We start from the raw sequence: 23,205 nt of genomic DNA on the forward strand, positions 1-23,205 counted from the left end.
CATGAGTTCTTAAAGGCAATCAATGATGATCTCCGCAAGAAAAGTTCTTCTTACATTGCCAAGCGTTTACTCTTATCCACTTACATGCCTCAAGTCAAGTCTAACAAGAAAGATTCTTCCTCTAAATCCAATATTGTTGCTTCTAGTAGTTCTCTTGATTCCACTAATGATTCTCTTAGCCAAGTTACACTTGAGCAAGAAAATAGCTTATTGAAGGGAATTATAGAGAAAGGAGTGTACAAAAGCCTTGCCGGGAGTAAGCAATTCGAGGAAATTGTGCACAAGCAAGGAATGCACCGGAAGAATCAAGGTGTTGGTTTTGAACGAAAGTTCAATGACAATGGAGTTGAATGGGAAGAAGATCAATACCCCAAGACAAAGTTTGTCCCTCAACAAGAGAAGTATACTTCTTTCAAGGGGACACAAGCTCAAGATGATCTTCCACCACAAGACTACGAGCAAAAAGGCAAGGACAAGCTTCAAGAGGAAATTGATGCATTTGAAGAAGCTCCAAAGACCTTAGTCAAGTGGATTACCAAGACTACTTCAAGTTCCACTTCATCAAGTACGACTACAACTCCAAGGATTCCCATCAAGATGATGTGGATCCAAAAGAAGAAGAACTAGAGAGTTCTTGAGGGTGACTCCGCCAACATACTTCACTCTTATCATTTTGGCAAGGACAAGTGCAATCAACTTCCACATCTTGCACTAGTTCAAGGAGTCACAAACCCTCTTGTTGGTAAGACAAGGGACAAGGTAACCTAAAATTTTTCATGGACATCATCCTCGTGTGCATCACTCTATGTCTATGGATATCCTTGTTTGTTCCTTGTGGGACTAACCCATGTAGGTATTGAAAGTGCAATTCACTCAAATGGATAGCTCCAAGAGATCTACATCAACATTGAGCATCCACATCTTCAATATTTACATGAAGTCATCATCGACAAAACCCAAGGTTAGTTCATCCCTCTTAGGGGGGATATCACATCTAGGGGGAGCTTTACTCTAAGACTTGAGCTAAAGCAACTCTAAAGATGTGAACAAATCAATGCTTTATGTAAAAGTGGTAACCCCACTTGAGCTTAAACGATGAGTATGACCTATGATCAAGTGTTCTCACTTGACTCCTAAGTCAATATACTCATATATAGATGACCTAGTCATCGCAAATTGCTTGATAGATGCTAGAATTGGTTGTGCATGCCTTGCCACATATTTCATTTGCCATCTTATTGTGTGAGCATGCTGGTTGCATAATTTACTCATTCGAGGACATCCACTTGTTGTTTTTGATTGTTCGGCTTTATTTCTTTTTGCCAAGTGGATGGACAAGAATGCCTAAGAACCTCCTCTAGCTATCTATGCTTTTCTCGTCTCAAACTCTATTCATGCTGCATCACAAAATTGATCAAGTCAGATTCGAACCACTCTGTGTGAGGAGCGCTCGGAGTCCCCGATTCGTCATAGACTTAAACTTCCAAAACCTCTTTATGATTCTCGGTCTGACCGATACTCCACTTTCGGTCCTACCGAGATCATTAAGTTGATCTAGGTTTTCGATCTCGGTGCAACCGATTTGAACCTTTCGGTCACACCGAGTTTCAGTAACTGCACGCAGTTATGAATCTCGGTGCCACCGAGTTGTTCCACTCGGTCACACCGACAGGGTCGGGCTATATATAGTCACGGGCAAAATTTGGAAATTTCTCCGAACCCCTTCGCCCGTGCGATAGCCTGCTCTGCCCTTGAGGTCTCCGGATCGTCTTCTCGCTGCCAGCAGCCTCCAGTCACTGGTCTCCATCACCGTCAACGGGAATTCTGCCCCGCCGTTGCCGCCGTAGCAAGTCCACGCCGAACTAGGGTATGGACTTGATCTTTGTGCTATTCCTCAATCTGATTCCTAGCACATTGTGATCATATTGTTTCTAGCCACGTTTGATAAACTTCTATCCAGTCAAAACGCTCATAGGTTAGGTTTGATTCGAAAATTCTAGGTTTAGGTTTCCGCCGAAACCATCTCGGACCCACCGAGTTGAAAAACTCGGCCCCACCGATTTGGCTTATGCCATTGCACAAGTGAGACTCGGTATGACCGAGAATTACTTATCGGTGTGACCGATTTTTGAATTCAGTGAAACCCTAGCAGTCTCGGTGCCACCGAACTGTGACTCGGTCCTACCGAGTTCACTAGTTTAGGTTCCAAAACTGCTTCGGTATCACCGAGTTTGAAAATCGGTAGATCCGAGATGATTTCAGTGGGAAACTAAAACTAAGTTTTTGGATCATTCTTTTTGCAAAAATCTCTGCATTTTGTGATGCTCATCCACTCTATCTCTTCTATAATCTACTCACAGGGTCAGCAGTCAGTTTACAACATGTCAGACCAGAGTGATAGCCAGAATCTGTCAGAGCAGCAAGTGGTCCTGAGTGAGGGCACTAGTCCCTCCAGTTCATTTGATGAAGGCAGCAGGAGCACTCCTAGAAATTTGCCAAAGGCTGCCATGAGACAAAGGAAGAAGAAAACCTCAGACTCTGAAGATGAGGACTATGTGGCAGAGGAAGAGGCCACTTACAAGAGAGTTGAGCCAGCTCAAGGCACAAAGCCAGGGCTGAAAATCAAAAGGCCAGCAGGCAGGCAGCCCATGTCAAAGGCAAGAGCCTCAACTGAGAAGCCCACTCCCCAAGAGCCAGATGCTGCAGAAGGCAAGAAGAGAAAGGAAAGGGTAAAGAAGACTGTTGCTAGAGTACTTGGCAAAGCTTCCATCATGGAAGAGGAAGAAGAAGAAGAGGCAGCTGCACCAGCGCTCAAGGCACCCAAGGTAATGGGAGATGCCATAAAATCAGGGGGAGCTGCTTCCAAGGCCAAGCCAGCTCCAAAGCCAAAGCCCAAGAGGAACACACGGAGCATTCCTGCAGCTGAGAAGAACAAGGCCCCAGTGCCTGAGACTGTTGCTGAGGATGAGGAAGAAAATGTCCTTCGAAAGCTAAATCCCAAGATCCCAGACCACAACGATGCTCATCCGGTGGCTGAGGACATGAAGCTCAGGAGAGACTCAGGGCTCAGGAAGTGGAGAGAAGCAGATCCATATGCTTCTAGGAGAAGGACTGCCGTAGACTACAGGTTTCACACCAAGGAGCAGCAGGATTTCTATGAGACTGTGCTGCTAGATAAGAAGCCCATTGTCTGTGATATGCGATGGGTCGATTGGACATATATCAAGTAGAATGAGGAGTACTACCCAGGAGTATTTGACAGCTTTAGTGCTTGTGGAGTAGCTGACTTTGTTGGGCAGAAGCTCACAAAGTGGAACGAGGAACTTATCATGCAATTCTACTCCACGGCACACTTTTATCCAGATGGGAGGATTACATGGATGTCTGAGGGTACAAGGTACCAATCTACAGTGGCTGAGTGGGCACAGATCATTAATGCCCCAGAGGAGCAAGATGAGGACTTGGATATCTATGCCAAGAAAAAGATGGACCACAACTCCATGTCCAACATGTACAAGGAGATTCCGAATGAAGCACTTGACACATTCAAATTTGGCTCAGTGCACTATCTGCTCTCAGGACTGCCTACGATCAACTGGATCCTTAGGCACACCCTTCTGCCCAAGTCTGGAGATCACAAGATGATCAGAGGCCATGCTATCAACTTGCTACATGTGTTTGACGTGCCTCAAAAATTCAAAGTCATGAGCCTCATAGTGGAAACAATTAAGAGGACTGCGGCAGATCAGAAGAGGAGCTGTGGATATGCCCCTTAGATTCAGGAGCTCATCAACTCCAAGATGGGCACGGGCGTATATTTGTTGGATAAGGAACACCTGCCCATCCGTCCAGATTTCGAGGACAATGAAGTTGTGATGACTGAGAACGAGCCATCATCTGCTCAAGCATTTGCAAAGAAGGAGAAGGCGAGGAAGGAGAAACCTGCCAAGATGCCTACTCAAGAGGAGGCATCTGAGTACTTCTTGAAGACCAAACAAGAGCAACTCGGTTACTTGATTGCATCCACGCTGAGAATTGAGCAAAGTCTGGCCACCCTCACTAAGAATCAGCAGAGCCTAGAGAGAATCATGGAACAGAAGTTCTATGACTTGGATGTCAAAGTAACGGAAGTTCAGTCTGCAGTGGAGCAGCTCCAGGAGGACATGAATGAGAGGAGAGGCAGGACTACCACTCATGCTTTTTCTAGAGTGCCACGAGGCCCGAGGTCGTCTGCCGTGCCAGTTGCTGACACCAGAGCCACTACTTCAGCACCAGCTACAGCCTCAGCTCCAACATCTACTTCAACTCCAACTCCAGCGACTACTTCAACATCTACAGAAGCCTTCGTCCTTGGAGTGATCCGGACTCCACCACCACCAGAAGATCAAGCCTAAGCGTCGATCTAGTGCTATGCATTTTCTAGGAACTTTTTGGTAACTTGTTGCCAAAGGGGGAGAAGATGTATAGATCATAGGCTTCGAGAGAGAGAGTGTTGCTTTTCTCTCTTGCTTTATTTGGTGGTTTTTCGAACCTTTTCTGCTTTTGAGTGCTTGATACTACGTCATTATTTGTGAGACATTGATGATCATGTGTTTGATCATAAGCTACACTTAATGCTTGCTTAATGCTATTATCTTATCTTATGTGATCATTCATTATTCTTGGTGATGAGTGCATGTATTTCATTCTTATCATTTTGAGCGCTCCACCAAGATGTATGTGACATGGAAGAGAAACCCATGACTCTAACTCTTTGTGCATTTGCAGTCCAAAGAAAATTTTAAATATGCACAAATTTAGGGGGAGCTCTTACTTATCACATACTTCTCAAAGCGACGATATATTTCATGCTTATTATTATTTGTCGAAGCTTTGATCTATATGTTGTCATCAATTACCAAAAAGGGGGAGATTGAAAGTGCAACTATCCCTAGGTGGTTTTGGTAATTCATAACAACATATAGCTCATTGAGCTAATGCGATTCCAAGATGATTATTTCAGGAAAGCTCAATGATTGGCATGGCACGGATATGAAAGTGGAACCCTCAAAATGCTAAGGACAAAGGATTGGCTCAAGCTCAAAAGCTCAAGACTCTTCATTTTATATTTTAGTGATCCAAGATCACATTGAGTCTTTAGGAAAAGCCAATACTATTAAGGAGGGATGAGGTGTTGCTTAATGAGCCTCTTGCTTCATGTGCTTAATGATATGCTCCAAAATCCTCAACTACTTTCCCATATCCACATATGACCTAAACCCTAAGCCAAACTCGGTCCTACCGATTCTTCCTATCCGGCGCCACCGAGTTTCACTTGTCATTAGCCACTGCCAAACCCTAGCAATTCGGTCCTACCAATAAGGATCTCGGTCTCACCGAGATGGGGTTGCAAACTCTCTGTTTCCCTTTCGTAACTTTTCGGTCTCACCGAAAGAGCGAATCGGTCCCACCGAGATTGCAATGTAAACTCAGTGTTTCCCCTTTGTAACTTTTCGGTCTCACCGAGTTCCACTCGGTCTCACCGAAAGAGCAAAACGGTCCCACCGAGTTTGCCTGACCAACTCTCTGGTTAGCTAATTACCAAATTCGGTCTCACCGAGTTTGTGTAATCGGTCTCACCGAGATTACGTTATGCCCAAACCCTAACTGAATCGGTCCTACCGAGTTGCATGTCAGTCCCACCGAAATTCCTAACGGTCACTAGGTTTACTATTTCGGTCAGGCCGAGTTTATTTATTCGGTCCCACCGAGATTGGAAAACTGTGTAATGGTTGGATTTTGTGTGGAGGCTATATATACCCCTCCACCTCCTTCTCATTAAGTGAGAGAGCCATCAGAACACACACACCATTCCTACTCATATGTTCTGAGAGAGAACCACCTACTCATGTGTTGAGACCAAGACATTCCATTCCTACCATATGAATCTTGATCTCTAGCCTTCCCAAGTTGCTTTCCACTCAAATCTTCTTTCCACCAAATCCAAATCCTATGAGAGAGAGTTGAGTGTTGGGGAGACTATCATTTGAAGCACAAGAGCAAGGAGTTCATTACCTACACACCATTTGTTACTTCTTGGAGAGTGGTGTCTCCTAGATTGGCTAGGTGTCACTTGGGAGCCTCCGACAAGATTGTGGAGTTGAACCAAGGAGTTTGTAAGGGCAAGGAGATCGCCTACTTCGTGAAGATCTACCGCTAGTGAGGCAAGTCCTTCGTGGGCGATGGCCATGGTGGGATAGACAAGGTTGCTTCTTCGTGGACCCTTTGTGGGTGGTTGCTTCTTCGTGGACCCTTCGTGGGTGGAGCCCTGTGTGGACTCGCGCAACGTTACCCTTGGGTGGAGCCCTGTGTGGACTCGCACAACCGTTACCCTTCGTGGGTTGAAGTCTCCATCAACGTGGATGTAGGATAGCACCACCTATCCGAACCACGGGAAAAACATCCGTGTCTCCAATTGCGTTTGAAATCTCCAAACCCTTCCCTTTACTTTCTTGCAAGTTGCATGCTTTACTTTCCGCTGCCTATATACTCTTTGCATGCTTGCTTGAATTATGTGATGATTGCTTGACTTGTCCTAAATTAGCTAAAATCTGCCAAGAACTAAAATGGGGAAAAGGTTAAGTTTTTATTTGGTCAAGTAGTCTAATCACCCCCTCTCTAGACATACTTTCGATCCTATAGCGTGGCAACCCCGCCCGCACTGCCTCGTCCGGGCCAGACGAGCCGCTGCCCGCACGACCCAGCCGTTCCCGGCCTCCGATCCGTCCCCTCTCTCGTCTGCGCCCTCGCCCCCCGCCTGTCAAACCCCGACCTCCGTCACCGGCCATCTCTGGTTGCCATGGCAACCAGGGAGGATCTGTAGGGCGCTCCCACCGCAAACCACACCCCTTATCTCCCCCCACCCCATCCCACCCCCCAACCCCACTCCAACAACGCCCTCCAGAGACGACCAGCTAAAAGCAGGTGAATCTCCCGATCTCCCTACTGTTTCTCATCCTCCTTCTGGGCAGAAAATTGCAAAATTACCGACGAAGTTGGCAACTAGATCCATCCTACAGGGTTAAAAAATACATACGTTGTGTGACTTCGCAGCTGCCAAGCAGAATACACTAGATCTGCCATGTAGTACGCTAGAGATAACCGTGAGTTCTCAGTAGGTTGATGCTCCTAGTTGGTGAATGAATGGATGTGCAGGAATCCATAAAAAGCGAGAGAGAATTGATAAATTTGGAATAATGGGGTGTGTGAAAATTAATTGCCATTGGTGTATAACGTCAGTTGCCACCTGTCATTGTCGTCAACTGCCACCATGTCAACTTATTGCTTGCCATCCTATTGTAGAGCCTGATGCCATCGAATCAAACGGATAGCTAGCACCAGATTTTAGAAAAGGATAATGGATGTGCATGTCCTACTAGCCATGATATGTTGGTTGCCAACACATGGAAATGTGATAGCACTGACGTGTTAACTTCTACATGCAAGCAGCACAATGATAAAAAAAATTGGATTGTTGATGCCTTCTTATTCATCCAGTGATTGAGAGCACATCAGAACAGAAGCGAGACACGGAAAAGAATGACTCACGAAGATGGTGCAGATGATTGGGGTTCTCAAAGGCCAGAAACGCCGCCACCTTTCGATGCATCAGAGTACAGTCAGCTCATCTCTGCAGGGCCGTTGCTGCCGCTGCTAGAACAGTATGCAGGCGTAGGTACGATGCGTGCTAAAAATGAAGAGAAACATTTGCCATCTTCGCGACGATGGACATGACATTCTACTTATGTCGTGCACTGTCATTTGTCTTGCAGGTTCTTATGACCAGAACACTCTTAGGGGGGCCCCGTGGCAAGTGCAGTCACAAGGCGCTAACGCTGACAAATGTACGGGCAGCCAACTCCAACTAGCTAGTATGGCTAATCAAGGTAATGCAAAAACGAAAAAAGAGCACATAATGCTGTGGACATGAAAAATGAACATGAAAAAAAGATGGCAAAAGGACTCACGAGTTATCACGGGTGTAAAATGCAGAGCCTTCGTGCAGCACGTGGAATCGGGCACCACCCATGTACCTGCCATCGACGTCGTACACAGGTGAGTCCATAAACATAGTGAAGATGCGGATGCTTGGTCAGCACAAGGAGCATAGTTGACAACTACAAAAATTGTCATGACTGGTCTTCTACGGTTGCCATGTATTAAAAACAACATTTGCCATCTCTGCACACCTGCAGTTGCCATGTAGGAAAAGCTGCAGTTGCCATTTCATGACAACTGCAATTGCCATCTAATAACAAACTGCGATTGCCCTACCGATGCAACTTCAGTTGCCATGCAAGCAAAAATGCATTTGCCACATAAGGGCAACTGCAGTTGCCGTGCTAGCACGAAATGCGTTTGCCGCGATTTGACCAACCACTACTATGATTGCAGGTTATTACGCTGGCGGTGACCCGGCAAACGTCTCCTAGCAAGCTTCGCAAATTCCTGGTGGATCACGTCATTATGGTGTAACAGACCACACACGATGGTCAAATACAGCACAACAAGGTAGAGGGAAAATATCTGAACCACAAAAAACAGCGCTACATTTGCTATTTGTAGTTATTTGTAGGAAAAACAATGGTTGCCATGTTTGTTGAATAGTAGGTGCCATGTCTGCACACCTACAGCTGCCATAAAAATGACCACCCACAGACTGACGGCTTGCTGTCTGTAAAAGATGTCATGGAAAATCACTCGAAGATGGTGTGATCCGTTGCGATCCACATGTTATCCAACACAAAATTCTTAATCTCGTACCTGTTTTCCCCTGTTACAGAACCTACAACTACAATGCACAGCGGCGCCGACACATCTACTGCGGGGAGCTCTGAGCGCACGAAAGACGCGTTCCACCAGACAGCAGACAAACATGCCGCAAACAATTTCGAGTCAGAGTCGGGAATGGCAATCATTCCAGCAATGCCGGCAAGCACCCCTTTGAACACAAGCACTGGCAACTCTCAGGTAGATGGGACTGCCGCCCATACTGAAGTGAACGATGAAACTGACGACGACGCACAAGGGGATGAAGATGGTGGGCAATCAGAGATCGTGGTGCCTTAGCCACCGTACATTGGGTAGAGATTTGAGTCATTCAAAGCAGCAAAGGAATACTACCAGACATATGCAAAGTTCCATGGGTTTCCGGTCAACATCGAGTACCGTAGGAAAATTAAGAAAACTAACGAGTACAGCAGAGGTGAGATGAGGTGCCACAAGGCACGCAAGAACAAGAATGGGAAAGGCGATGCGCCTGTCGTTACGGAATAAAAGAGAGGTATCATTCAGAAGACTGAGTGCCCTGTCCGGTGTAAGCTAAACGTAGATGGAGCACAGTGGGTGGTCAATGAGTATTTTGACGAGCACAACCACCAACTGATAAAGAAGTTCGACCTGGTGAAATTTCTGACCGCCCACATAGGGTTCACCCCCGTCGAAAGGCAATTCGTAAAGCTGCTACATGATTGTAACGTCGGTCCATCGAGAATGGTGCAGATACTATCTCTCATCCACAGCAAAAAGGGGACTCTGAGTAGCATGCCGTATATACCAGCTGACGTCACAAACCTACGGGCAAGGTATCGTAGAGAGAGCAAGTTGGCAGACATAGAGGCCACAATTGCCTACTTCGATGAGAAAGCCAAAGAAGATGCAGATTTCTTCTACAGGATAAGGTTGGACGATGAGGACCGTGTCAGGAACATGTATTGGGTGGATGGTGCTGCAAGGAGAGCCTACAAACATTTCCGAGATTGCATTTCATTCGACGCGACGTACCTCACCAACATGTACAAGATGCCGTGCGCTCCATTCATATGGATAAATAACCGCAATCAGTCGTTGCAGTTTGGCTGTGGGCTCGTCCGGAACGAAGACACGGATGGGTACGTTTGGCTGTTCAAGACCTTCTTGGAGTGCAAGGATGGACTTGCTCCGATGAACATAATAACGGACCAGGATTTCAGCATGCGTGCAGGCATAGAGGAGGTCTTTCCGTTGGCAGTGCACAGGCACTGTAGGTGGCACATTATAAAGAAGGCTGAGGAGACGCTAGGACCGTTCTTTGCTGACCGTCCAGAGCTGCACAAGGCATTCGAACTATGCGTGGACCATAGCTTGACGGTGGAGGAGTTTGAAAGGAGCTGGATGGCCATGACTGAAACACATAAAGTCCAAGACAACGAGACTCTTGTAAGCCCGTGGGAGAAGCGAATGTACTGGGTGCCGGCCTACTTCATGCAGTGCTTCTTCCCCTTTCTGCAGACTACGCAGCGCAGCGAGGGATTCAATGCTGTTTTGAAGCGGTACGTCAGTCCTGGCAACTCATTGCTACAGTTTGCCAAGCAGTACACAGCTTTGCAACAAAAAATTCTGGGATCTGAGCTGCAGCAAGAAGTGAACACCGCGCTAAAGCAGCCAAAATTGCTAACGTACTTACCGATGGAGAGGCAAATGAGCAAGATATACACCAACAAGATCTTTAACAAGTAAGTCAGTTGCGTTACAGTCTTATTTGCAGAAAAAGCACCAAGTCAGTATGTGCCTTATAGAGTGCGATGCAGTTTCCATGATTTTGCGGTTGCCATGTTTAATAAAGTACTGTTTGCCATGCTTACTCAGATGCAGTTGTCATATTCAATAGAAATTCTGTTTGTCATGCTTACCCGGATGCAGTTTCAATGTTCAATGAAATGCAGTTGCCATGTTTAATGCAATGTACTTCCACTGGACATGTTGGTGTGCAAATGCTAGTGTCAAATGGAAAATGTTATGTTGTTGCCATGTCTATTGAAATGCAATTGCCATGTTTACTAAAATGCAACTGCCATGTTTGCTGAAATGCAATTGCCATGTTTAATAAACTCTAGTTGCCATGTTTAACAAAATGCAGTTGCCATGTTTAAATAAGATGCATCTGCCATGTTTGTTGAAAATGCAGTTGCCATGTCTATTGTACTGCATTTGCCATGTATAGCGTACTGCATTTGCCATGTTCAACATACTATATTTGCCATGTTCAATGAATTACGTTTGCCATGTTCAAACAAAATGTATATCTATTTTCCATGACAACATAAGGTGCTACAAGAAAAAAGCCCACAATAGTTTAACAGAAAACACACACAAAATGCAGATTCCAGGAAGAAATAAAGCGTGCCAGCATGTTCACGGCTTTCCAGGTGGACGAACGTACGTTCAAGGTGTGTTCTATTTTGGGCATGTCAGATTCAGAACCTGAAGACCCGGACAAAGGAAGGAACTATTTCGTCACAGCCTCGATAGGCGAAGGCGAGTTCTACTGCCAATGCTGCAAGTTCGAACGGGACGGCATTGTGTGCTATCACATACTAAAAGTAATGGACGTGAACCCTGTGACACGGATGCCCCGACATTTCATAAGGCGGCGATGGACTTGGGACGCTGATGATGCGTTGGCGCCGCAAACAACACACGCAGTTCTGGCTGTGCATGACGAGAGACCAGAGTCAACCATGGAAGCCGTGAGGCACGTTGTGCTGACAAAGAACTATGCTGAGCAAATTGATGAAGCATGCAAGAGTGATGACACAGCGAGAGTCGCAGAAAAACACAGGAAAGCACTAAAAAGAGAGCTTGATGAGATCAAGAAGAGGAAAGCCGAGGAAGCCTTACACCGGTTCCCCCGCACATCAAGCGTGCCTTCATCCACGGGGCCGTCGTCTGAAAACTCGGAGATAGGACCTGGAACAGCAAGCACACAGACCCAGGTCAGGAACCCACCCCGTTCCATCACAAAGGGTCATCCAAGAGAGATAAGGTATAAGTCGGGATTGGAGATCCAAGCAAAACACAAGAAAACGAAGAAAGGGGCGGCCAATCCATGAGCAAAAATTGTGGCGTTGTGGACATTTTGTTTTGTACCCTAGATGTTGTGAATTCTTTTTTAAAACAATTGGGGGAATAACTCTTTAGGGGCATCAGAAGTGCAAGGGAAAATTCATTGAATGGTTAAATGTAGTTGCCATGTTATGGGTACTTAATCTGCCATGATGTATGCATTTAATTTGCCATGTTATGTGTAGTTAGTCTGCCATGATTTTTGATACTAAACATGCCATGCTAATTTATGCTAAATATGCCATGCTGTTTTGTACTGAATATGCCATGCTAGTTGTAGTGGATCTGCCATGTTAATTGTACTGGATCTGCCATCTTAGTTGTGCTGTAGTTGCCATGTTAATTATGCTGGAGCTGCCATGTTGTTTGTACTGTATCTGACATGTTAGATGTACTGGACATATGCCATGGTATTCCTGATGACTCTGCATGGCATGTATTCACATGACAAAAACGACGCGGTTTACGGGCACGTAGTGTGTTGTGTGCAAGTGTATGGGAAACAAGTTGGAAAACAGCGTAACGTGCATAAACCCCAGCAAAAACGTTGTGGCTGCATGATCAACCTACCCCCGTGCAGTTACCGATGAAAATGAAGAAGCAAAACAGCCAAAAATGTAAAACGACAATGACTTCCACTACCCATGTCTGATGAACTACATTTGCCATCGTTTTTAAAACATCGTAGACGCGTTCAAAGCATCAAACCGGTGCTAGAAACGACGAAACCATTGTAATAATTATGCCTAAAAGTAGGTTCACATCCACACATATATTACATGAAACTATTCAAATGTCACTCGCACACCACCACTACATAGTAGCCTACGCGGGGTTGTAGCCACAACATAGCACACAAACATAGTTTTCAACGATAAACAACGAGATAATACCTTACATTCCTCGGCAACAGAATGTAAGGTGTGCATCCGGTCTGTAACGCCACGTGATCACTTGTACTTTTTGGTGACTTTCTTGACAGCTTCCTGCACAAACTCGCGTGCTCCCGACCGCTTGTTAAAATCTTCATTCGTCAACCAGTTCCATATGTGGATTTTCCGGAGCTCAACGACCATTGCAGCTGTGATAGCGGGGACAATTCTGCCTTCCCACTTCGCAAGGTACTCCAGCGCGTGAAAGCCACAGTCTGTCCTGCACGAGGAAAAGAGTAACGTGACCACGCAAAGAGCTCAGACGTAACAAAAGACAGACTTCAATTTCAGATCTGACAAACAAAACAGGAATTGGATTGATGTAAAATGGCAGACGAAAAGGGAGGAAGGAATTACGTGTTCCCTTGCTTTGTAGTCGCCACATACTCAGTCGGGAAATGACTGATTTGGACCTTTGAGTGTTCATAGTGACGGTGCCATGTCTCTTTGAGGTTCTTAATGAAGAATTCAGCATGCGTGGTGAGGTCTGCATCATCTTCCGAACGGATTGAATCAAGCACCTCAACACGTTGGTTCTTCAGGTCAGGACAGATCACGTAGTGGTGACCACACTTGTCATGTGGGTCATGTGGTGAAAGCTCCTGGAACATGGGGAACATGACCTGCATTTAAAAAAGTGAGGAAAATTAGAATCAGCGTTCGCATAAAGAACAACAGAGGGACAAAGGAATTAGAATCACGTAGAAAAACTCTTGTTATGGGTGGGGGTAGTTGAAATAAAGTTGCCGTCCATGTGTGAACAAAAGTATGCCATGTATTTTACTATCAAGTTGCCACATAGTTTGCGCGGCATGCAAAAATCAAATAAGTCAGTGTGCACGGCAGCTGTTGCCACATGAAAATAGCTGCCACGTAAAACACAACTGCAGATGATGGCAACAAAAAGCACACCTTGTGGAAAAAAAAGTGCAGACATTGAAGGAGTACTCACATATTTCTTCATTGTGAGCTTGAAATCACCGTGTTGGGCAAAGTTCTTCCTCAGGATTTTGTGGTGGAAGTCACCGTCCCATATTTTGCAGGTCACACTGAAATGCATGATTGTCTTGTCGGCGCACACATTGGTGTGGTTGTTGATGTAGTCAATCCCTCATGCAACTACGTTCGTCGACATTTTGCCGTTTGGCCTCACGGACTCAGCAAGATCACCAAGGTCGACGTACGTCGCTCCGCATTGAATGACTTTGGTTCTGTCCAAACATGAGCTGTATGAAAACAATATAACATGGAAGGATCATGCCTACTAAGTAAAAAATAATTTATGATAGAACTAAAACAATATAACATAGAAAGTATGAAGGATGTGAATGGTAAAAAAGGAGCAAAGCAAAATGAGATGTTATGGGGTGTGGTCGTTTACGCTTTCAGCTCCTTCATGTGCTTGCCGCTGGACCTCGCATTTCCAAACCGCTTGACGATATCGTACAGCTGGGTCTGTTCTTTAGTGGCCCTGAATTCGGGCTCGTAGTCTTCCGCGGGAGGTGGGTGCACTACCCTCTGCTGCCTCACAGAACCAGGAGTGGCACTCCTAATGGTATCCTCAGATACCGTGTCTGCAGGCACATTGGAACTTGATTGCTCTTGCCCTCGTGAGGACTTCCTCTGCAATGCTGCCTCCTCAAGCATGCGGTAAGTTTCTTCAAGAGACGGTGAAATCTCCTCGGGTGTGGCTGTAGTGATAAAAAAAGTGGGTTAGGATACCTAGGAAATCAAAAGCAGATGGATTGTGAGAAAAGATGGGGTGCATGATGTGAGTTGTAGGTAGGAAAAAGTGGGGCAGTTGCCATGTGTGGTCCAGCTGTAGTGACCATGTCATAGCAACTATAGTTGCCATGTAGTTGGAACATAGTTGCCATCTAGTTGGAATGTAGTTGCCATGTCACAGCAACTACAGTTGCCATGTTGTGTCAACTGCACTTGCCATGTGATTGCTTTATGAAAAAATGCAGCATGGAAACAAAAAAAATGCATGTGACATGGTGTTGAATCAATTCCAGTTGCCATGTGTGATGCACTGTGTTTGCCATGTTACGGAGACTACGGTTGCCATATTGAATCAACTTCAGTTGCCACATGGTTGCCCAAATGTAAAATGCAGCATGGCAGAAAAAAAGTAGGTGACACGGTGCATCAAATCCAGTTGCCATGTCATCGCATGTCAGTTGCCATCACAAGTGAGAACCCCCCAAAACAAAAAATATGATTGGGACAACAGTGAAACTACACAGACGTGTGCAAGAAAAATCATACGGACATGGCAAGTGTACCTGCCACAATCGGCTCTGCGAACTTGACAGCCTTCCTGCCCTCGACCATTGGCTGCGCCATCATTGCAGGCATGCCTCCTGGGAATGCAAAGGCAACTGTCATAGGATCTTGCACAACCGGTTGATCTTGACTGATGCCAAGGTTGAAACTCGGTGGGGTAAAGGCCATTGGGTGCCTCTCATTCCTGCTGGCCGGACCACGAACGACTTGCGGGGCAGAATCCAAGGGTGAAAGATCAACAAACATATCTGAATCAGCCGCTGCAGAATGATCGTCCTTATTTGCAGGGCGGGGCGTGTTGTCAGTGGTATCAACCGTAGCTTTCATGACAATCTTCTTGTTTGGGCTGTAGGGGACACCGACGTTGACTGGGAGCCTGGAAGTGCGTAGATTTATGCTGGGGATTTCCACTGCAGGAAAAGGCGCAGTCTGCTCCGGGTGTTCACCTGCGTCGCTCATGCCCGGCTTGACACCTGCATCAGTTGTGCTCCGGTCTTCAGGTTTCTCCGTCACATTGCTTTTGGCAGGTGGCGGGAACAGTGTGGACGCAGGAACAAAACCAGACTCGTCTCTCCTGCTCCTGGCTACTGTCGGTGCGTTCGGTATGTCTGTTGGTTGCTTGCGGGGGCTACGACGCCTAGGTGGTAGACCAACACGCGAAACAGTCGCCTTAGTAGTATCTGCAGCGCCAGGAGCTGGAGCTGTTGCGCTAGGACTCTCACCTGTAGATGGCATGTCCTTGTTAACTGCCGCCTCGACCGCTTCTGTCGTGGACACAGGAGTGCCACCGCGCATGCGCTTGGAATCAGTGTCAGATGAGCGGGAATCTTCCTTGCCTAGGTTCGTCTCAGGAGCGTCCACTTCAACGCTTGCTGATGGGGTGGCATGACTCACAGCAGCATCCTTCATTGCCAGAAGGGTTGGCAGTATTTCAGCTGTCCTGGCAGATACCGACTCGTCACTCCCCGATGTACGGATGCCTGTTGTTGTAGGCTGCACATCTGCAGCCGACGGAGATGGTCTGCCACTTGCATCAAAGTTGGTGGGAGCGGTCAATGGTGCAGCAGCAGTATTGTCGACTGGTGCCTCCTGTACATCTGAGTTGCCCCCTGTTGACAACTTTGAATGCATGCGTTCGAGCGGGTCCTTACCGATATGCTTGGACCCACGCGTAGTAGTCTTCTTCACCCTGCAAAAAAATGAAGCGCATGAAAAAGGTATTTAAAAATGAAACAAAATTATGTTTGCCTTGGTAGAAATCTTAAGAAAATGGAAAAACAGGTGGAAAAGCTGGCAGTTGCCATGTAAGGGGAACGTCAGTTGCCATGTGTCATAACTAGCAGTTGCCATCCAGTAGCAGTTGCCACGTTAGCAACCTTGAAAGAATGATAAAAATGTCTGATCTGCCATGAATGCAATTTCAAACCTAGGCGTGGGATGAGCTCACAAGACAACGGTAAAAAGATGGCAGTTTCCATAAGGTAAATTAAAGTTACCATTTGGCCTACATTCCACTTGCCATGTGAAAAAAATAGAAGTTGCCACACGTTTAGAAAGTAAATAAAATACCATTTGGTAAAACAACGGTTGCCACGTGGGGGGGGGGGGCGATGACAGAAGACAATGTGACAAGCTAAACGAATGCATTGGAAAATCAAAAAATATAGCGCTATGTCAATGAAAGCGGATGAAGAAACCTACTTCCTGACTGCCTTCCTCAGGTCTGGCAACACGACAAGATCCCCGGTGTTGGTTGTCGTCGTGCGAGGAGATGTCCTGGTGGAAGTGGTATCACCGGCAATGGGGGCACCTTTGTTCAACCAAGCAGAAACACGGGTTGGCGTTGGCGCCTGTTTCTTCGTAATTGCTCGTCCACCAGCTGTCGGCTCGCTGCACGTATGAGATGGAGGTCAAAAAAAAGAGGTGGCAATTGTCAGTCAGTAATCTCGTTGCCGCATTTGACAGAACACATGTGCAAAAAAGAGGATGAGTCTGTTCGAAGAAAATAGACAAAGCAAAAAGCTAAGATGAAAGTCGAATCTCTTCCTGGCAGCTACAGGGTCGGTCCTAGACCTCTTGCCAGCAGAAACTTGCCCGGCACCCTCTGGAGCCATCCCCCTCTTTGATGGCAAAACCCCTTCGCCTCTCATAGCCGTGTGTTGTTTGACTTTATCCGGTTGGGGGACATCTGTTGCATCCTTGCCCTTGTTACCACCTGCGCGAACTTCAGCGTGTTCATCATCATCGGTGTCCTCTTGCACATTATCCATGACATCATCGTCATCCTTGCTGAGACCAGCGTCTCCACCTAGTTCATCTTGTGTGTCAGCGGGCTCCTGGGTACTGTTGTAGTCATACCGGCCACGGCAACCGGTTGGCCGGTGTGTACGTTCTGGGACGAATGAAGTGAATTGCCTCGCAACCGCGTCGCCGTCAGAGCCACTGAGGGACGTCCACCCCTCAACCAACTTCCCGAGCAAGCCAGTCATTCCAGATGCAAACTGCCCTATTAGCTGCTCAACAGGTGCCCTCACCTGTACACAAAACAAAGAGGCATCAATGACAACCCCGTATTGCAATCACTTGCACGACATCGAAAAATACTCCACGGCAAACCATATATGTAGATCTTTTGATTACCTCTGAAGGACAAGACGGAGCTGAGTGCACGTCCATCCACTTTTCAAAGTTTTGAGGCCCCCCAAACACGCTGTAGTCTATAGAATGCTTGGCCATCAGCTGGGGAGAAAGAAAAAAAAGTAGCAACGATATAAGAGAGAGAATGATGAACACTGACTAGCAGTTCATGTGTTGCAAAAAAAAGCAGAACTAACCTGCAGTTTACCATATTTGCTATCAGTTACCCTGTCTGCAGCAAGCACAGCCTTGAGAACATCGATAGTCCATGCAGAAACAACAAACTAGTGCGCAGGCGGCGGGCCTCCTGTCCCAGTGAAGTCCACGGTGGACAGATCAAGGCAGTTGACGTACATGAGCTGATGTACAACAATTTTAAAAAGAAAGAAAAATCAGTTGCGGTCATGGTTTTTTGCGACAAATAACAGGATAAAATATATGGTATTTTACGAAGAATATGCCATCTGCATGTGCTAGTTGCCATCATAGAGTGATGGCAGTTGCCATCATAGTATGATGACAGTTGCCATGTTGTCATGTTGGTAGTTGCCATCACAGTATGATGGCAGTTGCCATATAGTCATGATGGCAGTTGCCACATAATCAACATGGCAGTTGCCATCTTGTTATGATCATGTTGACATGCATGAATAAAGATGTGTTAAAAAATAGTGTTCACATAAAGGACCGGTAAAAAAATACCATTAAATGCAGTCGACAACCCTTCTGGTACACCTTGCTTGCAAATGCATCATGCAGGAAGTCGGCAATGAACTTACACCAGTTCATGTTCTTCACATCTTTCAGTTTCGCCTGCACCGCATAAAATTCAGGACAAGGAGTTGCCGCGTCAGAATTCCAATGGAAAAAACAACAAAAAAACTGTCAGTGACTAGCTTGCACATGACATCGGAGCAAAAAAATTGAAGGAAAAATAATGTAGTAAAGATAGATCATTCACCAGGATGGGGAAGCATTTGTTGCTTGGGCGAAGAGAAGTGGTCGGCGCGAAATGGCTGAGATGAGGTACATGAGTAGCTTCATCTTGAAAACATCTTCGTGCGTCGTCATGGCCTCCAACGAATCTGCCACTTCAGTCGTGTTCCGCATGGATTCCAACCCAGGAAACAAACGGGGGAACAGCGGTTCCTCGATCTCATTGTTGACCTCGTACGGGACTTTGATATGTCCACGGGGCACACCCAACGTGCAGAACACGGATTCCTCATTCACCGGTAGTCTTCCGCGTCCCAGAATCACGAATTCTCTGGAGGCGGGGTCGTAGATCTCACCAAGCCAATCGCATACAGGGTTGACAAGGTTCGTGCACCGGACAACCATCATAGACTGCATACCCATCTCAGCAGCAGCCCCCTTCTGATCGTCGCTGAATTTGTCAGTCAACGCAGTCAGTCTTGGGAGGCTCTGTTGCGAATATGTTTCTTCTTCTGCAAAAAAACAGACATAAAGTGATCAGTTGTTGCCATGTTTTTACAAACAAAAATAGGATATCAGTTGTTGCCGCATTTTGCAATGTAATGAAATTTTAGTTCGTGCCAGACGATTGCGGGCTCAAAGGTGTCAACCATTAACATACATCAGGAAGAAGGGGGGTGTGTGTGAACATTTACCTCATCACCCTCTTTTCTCCGCCCAGTTGCCCGATTACGCTGTGGTGGATCCATGAAATCATCATCATTATTTTGACGATCGCCACGAGCCATTCTGCTGAGATGGGAACATACCAAATTGTCATGGTGGAAAATGTAAATGCAAAGGGGTCAGCAAAAACACTTGCCGCATGCAACGCATACGTATGGCATCTGAAACATTTGATATGCAAATTCAGTTGCCACATTGTGCAGACAGTTTGCCACACTGTCTTATATGCAGAAATGGCAGCAGGCAGTCTGTTCACACTCTATTTGCCACACTGTCTTATATGCAGAATGGCAACAGGCAGTGTGTTCGTACTCTATTTGCCATATGAATATACTACCTAGATGGCAACAAGCACACTTTAAGTGCGCAGTGGTTGCCATCCAGTGCACTTGGCTCTTGAATGCCCACTGACTACCGATTGTGGCAACTATCACACCGTGGTTGCTGTCACATAACATTCAGAAAACACACTGGCCGCAATGGCACTTGGCTCTTGAATGCCCACTGACTACCAATTGTGGCAACTGTCACACCGTGGTTGCTGTCACATAACATTCAGAAAACACACTAGCCGCAATGAAAATAGAATGGTTGTGGCACCTAACACAGGAATTCAGCAATCTTAGTTGCCACACGGAAAAAAGAGCGTGTGTTTGGTAAATATCACATTAGTTTAGCAGAATTAGTTGCCACATGGAAGAGCGTGTGTGTGGCAAGTATCGCATTACTTCAGCAAAATTAGTTGCCATGTGCGAAAGCTAACATGTGGCAACTAACACAGTCGTTTTCAGTAATTTGTTGCCGCAAGGGGAAACACGTTTGTGGCAACTATCAAATATGTTCAGGGAGTAAGTGGTCGCGCAATCATGATAGTTAATGTAACTATCAAGTTCGCCTCATTCTGCATTTTCAAAAACCAAACTAACTAGATCTAGGGTTCAATGGCAACTACTTCGACTTCAAATTCACCCTCGAAATTCTCCCACGAACTCACTGCAAAACACAAAATCGAACCAACGCGCATCAAAAACTACCCGGAAGACACCTGCTCAATCCATATGCAAAAACTAGTGCGTGCCTCCGAACAAGCAGAACCAGGCCGACGATGCCGCGGCCGCGGCCGCGATGAAACTGGCCAATGCAACCAAAAACGTCTAGCAGACGACTTCGGCGCCGGCGGGAACGCCGACACATCGACGAATCGCCTGAATCTCTACAAATCTCGATCAAGGAATCGAACAGGGAGGGAAGGGGAGGAAATGCAGGAAGGGATTGCGAGGGGTGCATCGAGCAGTACCTTCAACCCGCAGGCGCTCCGGCGAGCCGCTCCGTTCCGGCGAGCACCACCGACGGTCCCGAGCACCGTCGATTCTTCCGCCTTCACCGTCGCCTTCTCCCCTCTCCTTCTCCTTTGATAGTTGGAAATGCGAGTGGGTTCTGCCAGTAACTGCGGTGCAGAAGAGTAAATGGGAGCGTGAGGGGGAGGGGGCAGAGGCGTGCGACGTCAACCGCAGTCGAAGCGTGGCGTGCGGGCGCATTGCAGTTCCATCGCACGACTCAGATGGCAACCGCTGACCGCGGGGTGGCAACCAACGTGCGGGCGAACCTACTCGCACACCGCACACGCGCCTCATCCTACGTGGCACAAAAAACCACCTGGTTTGTTCCAAGATTCATGCACACACCTGCCAACGGTGATGCTTGCGTGTGGTCGGGGTGGTGAACGCCCACACGTGTGGGCGTTAACATTTCCGTAAGATAAACCATCTAAGCTAATCTTGGTTGACTTCATTAAAATCTCAGTCCGAGAGAGTTAGTAGAAAAAGTGTAATGCTAATTAAGTTTGAGCAAACCTGTTTAACTGGCTACCAAGTTTTTGCTTGTATCTGAACTTGAGTGTTTTTATTTACTAGTCAAAGACTCAAAGGGCCCGTGCCTTGCAACGGGGCTTACCCACTTCAATGGTTCAATATTTTCTACTCCCTCCGTTCCTAAATATAAGTCTTTGTAGAGATTCCACTATGGACCCTGTATGTGGTTCATAGTGGAATATCTTCAAAGACTTATATTTAGAAACAAAGGGAGTAAATTGCATGGGCAAGAGGCCAAAAAACAATTTATGTGATTATCTTTTCCTCAAGCAGCAATAGTACTAATGGCCCATGCACATTGACCAGGAGAAAGCCACTCCCAAATATATATAACATCTATCCCTTATCAAGATAATGTTCCATACATATTTGAAGTGCGAAAATAAAGGAAGTCCTTAAAAAATATAGAAATATCTAATTTAGACGATGAATATAGCACAAGTCTAGATCTCCTTGAATTCTTTTAAGACGAAGAACTTAGTGAGACCATAGAAGAATATTATATAAAAAATACATGTATAGAGTTCATTAGGTTACAATCATTTTCGCCAAATTGGTATAGAGATATAAAATCTAAAAAAGATATAGATAAGATTGTGCAAAGACTAGAAAGCATACAAATTATTAGAGAAATACCAATGAAACATTGGGATAAGAACTCTATAGTTTATAAAATAAATATCATAAATTTAGATTATATAATTAAGTCAGGACTAATAGAAGCTACTCCAAAAGATATTGAAGAGTTCAAAATGCATATTGAAGAGTTATTAAAGTTAAAAGGTATAAAAGAAAGCAGAAGTCCTCATCGGTCTGCTGCATTCATAGTTAAAAATCATGCTGAAGAAGTTAGAGATAAATCTAGAATGGTAATTATTTTAAAAGGCTTAATGATAATACAGTTGACAATGCATACAATATACCTAATAAGCAAGAATGGATTAACAGAATACAAGGAAGTAAATATTTCTCTAAATTCGACTTAAAGTAAGGATTTTGGCAAGTAAAAATGGCGGAAGAATCTATTCCCTCGACAACATTTACTTGTCCACAAGAAATGAAGAAAGGATTATTCACCACCAGGGATGAATACCTCTTCTTTGGAGAAGAAAATAGGCTAAAAATATTTCAGTCAAATACATTCAATTTCAAGCCAAAAACCCATATCAAGCTTGATGAAGTTCAAAGATGCATATTGGATAATTTTTGGTTCCAATATACTCTCAAGAGAGAGGAAAAAATGATATTTTTTTATCAATTCTCAATAGTTTGGCAGAATATTTTAACGAATTAAACAAAAATTTGCCAAAGCCAGAAAAGATGGAAATACCAAAAGGAGAAACACTATATCTAATATTTGATGAAAATAAACCTGGCATATATTCGGAATGGGAAAACATTATGATTGAGAAATTAGATGCAAAAAGAAAAGGAGAAGATTTAACATTCAAAAGATATTATAGTATAATGATGCCTTATTTTGGGCAAGAAAGATATTATGACCAGATTATTATATTGACCGAAAGGCTAAAGACTATATCCAAATGAGAAGAGACATACCTTCATCAACTCCTACAAAGGGGGAGACATCAAGCTCAAAAAATATAAAGAAGGAAGAGTCTCCAAAATATCAAACATATCAAGAATGCCTTCTAAAGGAGCTTGACCCTTTAGACAGTGAATACATAGATCAAGAAATGGATAAAAGATTTGAAGAATTTTCAAAAATAATAAAGAAAGAATTAAAAAAAGAAATATTAAAAGAATTAAGGCATGAAATTGATGAAAATTTTGAAGAAATAAAGAATGAATGCGATCAAAAATATGATTTCAATCTGTTAAATGATGATAATATGGACATAGCAGGGCATGGGCAGCCGTCTGAATAGAGC

This window comes from Triticum aestivum, chromosome 6A (genome assembly GCF_018294505.1).
Source record: "Triticum aestivum cultivar Chinese Spring chromosome 6A, IWGSC CS RefSeq v2.1, whole genome shotgun sequence".
Lineage (NCBI taxonomy): Eukaryota > Viridiplantae > Streptophyta > Magnoliopsida > Poales > Poaceae > Triticum > Triticum aestivum.